The sequence below is a fragment of the Typopeltis vanoorti genome, chromosome 8, assembly GCF_054136105.1.
Source record: "Typopeltis vanoorti isolate ZY-2024b chromosome 8, IOZ_Tvanoo_1.0, whole genome shotgun sequence".
Lineage (NCBI taxonomy): Eukaryota > Metazoa > Arthropoda > Arachnida > Uropygi > Thelyphonidae > Typopeltis > Typopeltis vanoorti.
Window position 1 is genome coordinate 58,772,237 of NC_143556.1, and position 8,882 is coordinate 58,781,118.

Consider the following 8,882-nt stretch of genomic DNA (forward strand, 5'->3'; position numbering starts at 1 on the left):
GCATACAGTCTGGTATTGATTAATTAACTATTTATTTTAATGAAAATGGAATGCAAATATTGTGTAATCTATGAGACTTGCATGTCAGAAACACGAAAACTGATTATCTTATATTTGAATGGTTTATGGTTCGAATAGATTTGAAAGGAAAACTAGGTAAATTGACGCCTCACAACTTGCGCAGTTTTTTCTTAGTAATATCGTATATTCCGTCTCCATCAAAATCCCGCTGTTCCTTTTATTTCTTTCAATTCTAATGATCTTCTTGGACGCATTGGGATTTGGCTAGATCAGTAATACCAATGCCTGTTTTTTTTGCGTTTGTTTTTATACTGGTTAATGGATGGAGATTGCGTAGTATAAAACAATACAATGCAATACAAAACTCCTAATTTACAAATAATCAGTGGGCATGTATAGAGAAAATATATAATTTCTTAAGTAACAAATTTGTAATAAAAAGATGAGACATTCTTTATTTGTGAATGAGAGAAAGAGACATTATTAGGGCCAACAGGAGACCGTTAGCAATCTTTGTTATAATTCCCTCCTCCTTTTCTCCCAATAGTTCCATGGTCTTTTCCACCAATCTGCATGATTGTCTTTATTTCTTTGGTATGAAACACATGTTGGAGTTTAATGCTAAATAAAAGTAAGAAATGAGAAATGTAATATCGTCCGCGAAGAAAAAAAAAAATCTTAAGGCATTATCTTAAATTAAAATTTTACAAGAGCGGCAAAATGGATGCTATCCTCGCATTCCTTTCTACCCGCATTAACATTTAAACGCTCTGTTGTTATTCGATTGATCCACGTGTCAGTTGAAATTATATGCTGGCGAACTTCCACATCTCCTCATCCCCCCCACACACACACATAACAAAAGAAAGGGGGGGGAGAAAAAAGTGGAAATTTTAAACACGGAAGGTTGATTTCAATTCCTTCATTACACTCTCGTCCATTAATATCTATTGATAGAGCAATATCTCGGAAAGTAAGAAGAAGAAAGTCCATCAGTCTTCCTAATCATAAAATAAAAGCAATCGATCTTGCAAGTATTAAAGGCTTTGTCGGTTTTCTTCTGTTACTATCGGCTAAGCCCGCACAAACAAGTAAGTTTTTTTTTCCAAACCATAAAAACCAAAAAAATACACACAGAAAGATTAATTTTAGATTCAAATATAAAATGCATGGTTTTCATATCGCCTGAAATGAAATGGCATATTAATGTTTTCTCTACCATCGTCTGACATTAGCTGAATCCTTAATCGCTGCGAATGCACACTACGTGGCGCTTTTATGACTGTGTCTGCGGATTTCTATTCTGTAATTTCCATTTATTTTTCCCCCCCTCTAGTTTTTAAATAACGTTGCGACTCATGAAATATTTATAAAACAAAAATGCGTGATACAATAGCCAAATATTAGGTTTGGAGCGTGTGTATCTTATGACAGATCAACAATAACCTATATGAGGAAAATACAAAACAACTGAACTTTATTTTTAACAACACAAAATAAGTATTAGACTACTGCGCAAGCGCAGAACGCAAACTTCCATAAATAATACTATGAATATCGTAAGCCCAGCAGTGTGCGCACTCAAGAAGGCAGTTAATTTGACTTGGCTTAGTTGTTTCGATTACCTCCAAGAAACTAAAGTAAATAGGGCGACATGGTTTGAAGTCACGTTCTTGTATATTGATTATAAAAAAATACAGAGGTGACTTTTAGTAACAAACGGCATAGGAGAACTAAAAATTCATAAAACAATTAAGGATAACTCTTACATATTTTTTTCGTGACTTCTGGATCAGCCACACAAAATCACAGAATTTCACACTTCCATAATGTCAAAAAAAAAAAAAAGTTACTGAGAAGATAAATCATTAACTGGATTCTTTTTTTCTAACTAATATTTCGCTAAGCATATAAGATTCAAATGGAAATTACTGATTTTTAATATTATTAAATTACATCAAGCTGTTGTATTTCTAGTCTAAAATTTCATTTTTAAACAAAAACAAAACGCTTTGACTTTTTCAGACTTGGCGTGCGATCGTTACTGATATACCTACCCAAATACTTTTTCCTAAGGCTAACAAGCTTTGTTTGCTTGTTAGGCTTTTTCCTAAGGCTAACAAGCAAACAGACATAACGAACATATGTCATTAACAGGAATAATACACTGGCCTCATCCTCATGGTCATAGTTGTTCGTCTGTAAATCCAAAACAATCAAGCAGCCAATATCTTGTATTTGGATACTTAACAGATAGTTGAAAACTAAAATTTAGGAAAATTAAATATTACTTTGAATTTTCGATTTGCTGTCTTCGTAAAAAAGCAGGTATTCCAAGTAATATTTAATTTAAGTATTATTTAATTATCAGCAATGCACCAACTTTGTGATGATGCTATGCAACAGCAGATTGCAAATTCCAAATCTGGCATCATTGATTTTACGTTAAGTACTGGTGATAAAGTACTAATTTCAAAGCCAAAAATTAAGTTGTCGCCTTGAGAAATATCTTTTTTTTCTAGATCGGGTTAAATAATAAAAAACACGACAACTTTAAATGATACAGTATTTTTCTTTGGTTAATTATTGTCGAAGTCTCCTAAAATTGTGGAAATCATACACGCGCATGCACCTGAAGCATCTGCGTGAGTGCGCAATTTTGTATCATTTTATATGTATATATGTGTTAGCATATTTATAATTATAGAAATTTCTCATTCTTGTTATTTCGCAATTTATTTATAACGGGAGAGTACACGCAACAATGCTAATATACGGATTTTTTTTTTTTTTTAGTGGAGTTAAATGAATGTAGAGTGAAAAGCAAAATAGAAAGTAAAGCGCCGGGAAATACTAGACTAGACCTAGATAATAAGTAGTATTTCTGAGAACATAATGAACAGGCTATCTCTGTGCAATTCCTTGATTACCATCATCATCATGAAATAATTTTCTCAGGCCCAAAATTTCTAAGCCTTTTATTAACACGGAAATGAGAAGATTAATGATGCTTTGTTAGAGTTTTAGATTATACCCGTGAGAGGGCGCTTGTTCTGACCAAGTGCTAAAAATGCACATTAAATGTTAATAAAAAAAAAAGCTAGTTTTATTGAACGTGACTCATTCTTAAGGCAATTTTTTGGATTCTTACATTGCTTTATTGTTCTTTGTTCTGTTTTACTTATTTCTTTTTTACGCTCTTGTTTACTTTTTTATTCAGAGTAATTCATACATGGAATATTTTTATTTAGAATTTAAATGTTTGACTAAAAAATAACTGTTACGTATTCTTTTGTTATTTACCGCAAATTTTGTATTTTGCTGAATGTGATCATAAGTCCAAGATGGGGAAAAGATACATTTATTTTTCTTTGAAATTATTTTCATAGTATATGAAATATGCTATTTCACAGAAAAAAAAAAGTATATTTCACATATTTCATCAGTAATTATATATATTTTTTCCGATTAAAACCACCTTTGCCTTTATTTAAAAGAGCTAAAAGTAAATGCAGTTTTTGCCTTTCAAAATTAGAATAAAAACAAATGAATAAGTAATTCTCTGTATGAAAAAAATTCACTACGAAAATAGAGTTCTGTTAAAATATAAAAAAATAAATTAAATTAAACCAGCTAATGCATTGTATTCTGCAAAAGAATGCAAAGCGTTAGCAGATTAAAAGGTGAGGGAGTTTAGCAGTATCTAACTTTCTTTTGAAGATGGTGGACAGCAGCTTAGCCGCGACTAATAGCTGGCCCAAGGCTATCAGTGGTTTTTCATAGGCATCTGGAGAGGAGAGTACAGTACCACAGCCATGTCCTGGTTCGTTACATTAACAGTATATATTATTGTCTGAAGCAGAGTGAATTATGTGGTTGATTTTCTTGAGTGGCAGAGGTAAAAACCCGAATTTCCAGAAGCAAAAACAGTATTTGCTTGCTCAAAACATCGAAACACTGACTGAAAAAGGCCTAGAAGAAGTTCTTCTTGTCGTTCTAGCTATGGAAGCAAACGCCATTTACACAGAATTTACAGTCTGGCTCCTGTTAATTCAAGAGAAAGGTTTTTTCCTCATTACAAGAGAAATTAAATTAAATAAAAGAAAAGAAAGAAGAAAAAAAAACATCTTTTTCGTTGATTCCGGGATCGTTAAATCAGTTTATCATTTCTAAAGTCACAGGCATCCAAATCATCCGAGCCATTCCAGTTATTATAAGTACATTTCTAACATAGCGAGACGGATTTCAAGCAGATTTTAAACAGTTTATATTGCAGTAAGTAGGAACGCAATAAGTGGAGGGAAAAAACTTCTCTCGTGCCAAAAGATGCTGGGTGCTGACATATATCACCTTAAACCTTATACCAGAAAGAACTGCGTTCTTTCTGGTATAAGGTTTGAGGCAGACCTGTCTTATGGTAGTTATAATGAAACAGGTAGGTAGGGGTGTTTCTACACTGTTCTTGTTGTGAATATGCAATCGTTGTTTACAATAAAGAATTGATATTAACTTTTGCTGTGAAGTTTAAAAAATATTCTCGGTAGATTCTTGAAATACTAACACAAGCTTGCGAAAATAAAATAAAATAAGAAAGCATGAAGTAATTGTCCAACAACCATAGGACCAACGAAATACTGTAACGGTAAGTAATCTAGTTCCTTAACTTGAGAGGTTTTAAATAAGATTACGGCACAGTAAAACTCGTTTTAGAGGTTTAAATCAAATGAAAAATAATGTTAAAATATTTTATCAGTGAGACTTTTTTTCACTATAATGTATCGGTCATTCAGCTTGAATATCTACTCACCTAATCACCAGGCTTAGTTCCTAATGATTCATGAGAAATTCAACACCATTTTCGTATAAGAAAACACGTTGTGTTTGATATTTAAATTTAAAAACGTAAAGGCAATTTATTTCTATTAAATCTATAAAATTAAAATGCATAAACCATTAGCATCCTTTTTAAAGTAATTTTCCTTTTTTATCAATTTGAAATCAGACAATAAGTTTCTTGGTACATCTCATAAGAATATTTGCATTGGTTTTGTAGATTTTCTTTGTTTTTATATAAAATCATTATGTAAATTAATATCTATTTAATAATTAATGTCTAAAGCTGCATAGACTGAATATATGAAGCATCATTATGCTTAACAAAGACTAACACCTTTTAATAAATGTCCTAAGCTTTTAATATAAATAATAGGTTCCAATTTTTGCTTTTTTGAAAGGATGAGAAAAAAGTGATGGCGGCTCGCGTGTTAGTGTTTCGTGTCTTGTATTACTGATGGTGAATTGTGAATTTGATTGATATATTTTAGCGATTCATGCTTATTCATTAGCAATAGCATTTAATTGCTTGCTGCCATAAACAGACACTTTATTTTTCCATAGTGGTTTATCCAGGTAAGTCAATTGAATTTACAAGGGCGATACGCTAGGCCTACTGCCGCTAGTATCGCCATTGTTTTATATTTTGACCTTATTGCTGGTAGATACCTTACTGTGTCTACGGGATTTGCTAGTGGACCCTCAAAAGTCCACAGTATTATCTTTACCTGCTCGGAACACCTGAGCAATCTCTACTCTTTCTCCATGTGTGTCTTAACACATTTCTAAATTATTGTCATGGCAAAACTTCTGAATGAAGCCAAATTCGAGGAAGTATACATGGAATTTCTCAGACTAGGAAAGCTGCTGAGTGATAATTGACCAGGAAAAGTCAAGCTCTTTGACACAATCCCCACCCACAGTAGTCACAGAGGACAATATGGATGACATAAGTGAAGAGCCCATAACTCTGACGCAATCAGAATTTGCACTTCTGATTTGTAGCATCTTCCATACTCCCCAAGTATGGAAGATGCTACATCCCAAGGCAGCAGTTTATTATACCTTGGAAACAGATACAGACTTCCAATTGGTCAAAAAGAAGAGGAAAATCTCCACCAATGTAGAAGAATCCAAAACAACAGGGATAGAAGCCCTTAATCGTCCTAAAGAAAAGATACCACCAGTCATATTAAGGGATAAGGAAAAATGGATCCCTGTCTCATCAGCTCTCAGAGAACAAAACATCTCATTCTCATGGGCTAAAAACTCAGATGAGGGAGTTAAAATACAACCCACTACTGTCTCGGATTACAGACAGATGACTAAATTTATGGACAGTGCTACCGTCCCATATCACACCTTCACTTTACCCAGCGAAAAGAACCTGAAGGTAGTTCTACGTGGGATAGCTGAAGGTATCACTCCTGAAGATGTGCCCACTGATCTCTCCAGACAGGGTCTGTCCCCAGTTAAAGTGACCAGAATGCTTAGATCTGATAAAAGACCAATGCCTTTGGTGCAGGTGGAAATAAACACCATACAAAAGCAGATCTATGAACTGACTAGTATGCGGTCTCAAAATTTCAACTGAGCCTCTTAGGAAAAGAGCATCTGCAGGGCAGTGTCATAGATACCAAAGGTTTGGACATGCCCAAAAATTATTTAAGGTAGCCTTCAGGTGCTTGAAGTGCGGCGAAGGACACCAGACCATCACATGCACCAAACCACGCACAACTCCAGCATGCTGTGCAAACTTCAGAGGACCTCACCCCGCCAACTACAAGGGATGCCTTTCCAATCCAAAAAATCGAGGACCAACAAGTCAATCTTGCTCCTCCATGTAACAACGTTTTAAGCAACCAAACAAATCGTCCTCCAGTCAGAAACATCTTGCCTTCTACCTCACAGGAAGGAACAACCATGACCAAAACATATGCTGAGGCTGCAAGAATTAAGCCTTCTACACCTCTCGAGCTAGAAAGCTCCAACATAACATCCGTTTTAACAGCCTCACTTGCCACTATGCTGCAAGAATTCAGCAAGACATGCTCCTCAACATCTTCCAGAAAGAGATTCCTGCAAGGCACTTAAAACATTATAACAGCCACCTGTCATGAATACTAAATTCAAACCAAAAGCTCTTAAGATAATCGCATGGAATGCAAAGGAAAGGGATTGATGAACAAGATTTTGGAACTTCAAGAATTTTCAACTTGTCTCAGTGCTGATATCATCTTGATTGGTGAAACACACCTAAGACAAGCTAATAACCCAAAAATCCGTGGATACACTATGTACAGAAACGACAGAATTGGCACAAGAGGTGAAGGCACAGATATATATTAAGAGTTATTTGAATCATAATACAATAGACATGCCCAAAACAGTAAACCTGGAGGTGACCAGTGTGAAGGTACATACCTTCAATGCTGGGAGTCTCAAGATCTATGCTGCTTATAACCCTCCAAGCATTCCTCTGCTGACAACAGATCTGTACTCCATACTTGGTCCAAATGACTCCATAACAATAGCAGGAGATTTCAACTCAAAACACACAGCACAGCTTGGTACAGCTCATCAACTAACACCAAAGGCCACACACTTTTCAACTATGCAACGCTCAACTCTGTTGTTGTGGCCGGCCCTACCGAGCCCACCCACTTCAGCCCTTCGGTTGGCTCGGATGTGCTGGACATTGTCATCTTTAAAAATTTAAGATACCAATTCAAATTGGAATCAGTCAACGAATTATCTTCTGACCACAGTCCCATACTGCTTAATCTAGGTTCATCAGATCAATTCTCTCCTCTGCACACATTGATACCAGGGACAAGTTAGCCAAGGTTCTTCTCAATCATATTGGTCCGGTGCCCAATATCAGTAAAAAGGAAGAGATTGACACAGCAGTAAATAACCTAACCACACAAATTCAGAAAGCAATAGAATCAGTCAGACAATCCACTGTCTTCCACCCAACCAACCGTATCCCTGAAGACATCATGGATCTAATCAGAGCAAAAAATAGAGCCAGGAAGAGATACCACAATACCAGAGCCCCACAAGATAAAACATTATTGAACAATACAAACAGGCAGGTCCGAGAAGCTCTTCAAAAACACAGAAACCATCAATGGGAAACCAAATTGGCAGACATCAGTACTGAAGATCATTCTGTATGGAAATTCTTAAGAGCAATCTGAACCAAAAAGCAACTCATACCCCTATACAAACCAAGAAAGGGACAGTTTACAAAGATGAAGAGAAAGCCGAAGCACTAGTAGATAACCTGGAAAATCTCAGTGCAATCCATCTTATACAAATCTAAATATCAACCTTATGTACAAGATTCATCGTCATGTTAGGATAACCTTAAGACAGCACATTGTTAACTCAGAACATATCACTCCTACAAATCCAGCAGAAATGATAAATATCATCTCCCATCTAAACAATAAAAAAGCTCCAGGACCGGATGGCATAACTAACAGAATAGTAAAACTACTTCCAAGAAAGGCCATAGTCCATCTCGTCAACATTACAAATGCCATCTTCAGATTCCAACATTTTCCTACTACATGGAAAACAGCCACAATCATACCACTGAAGAAGCCAGGAAAAAATGCTCACCTTCCCGAAAGCTACAGACCCATAAGCCTATTGTCCAGCCTCGGAAAGGTGACAGAGAAAGTGATCCTCTCAAGATTCCAGGCAGAAACAAACAAGTTAGGAATTTTGCCTAATGAACAGTTCGGCTTCCGTAAGGCCCATAGTATAGCTCAACAAGTGCACCGGCTGGTAGAAATCATTACTAAAGATTTCAACTGGAAACTCAATGCAGCTGCCATCTTCGCAGAGAAGGAGTTTGACAAAGTATGGCATCAAGGCCTTCTCTACAAACTGATAAAATTTAACTTTCCAGTCAAGTTAATAAAAATAATACATTCTTACCTGAAAGACAGATATATGCAGGATCAGGGTCGGCGAAACAGTTTCGACCAGACGAAGGATTTCGGCAGGCGTACCTC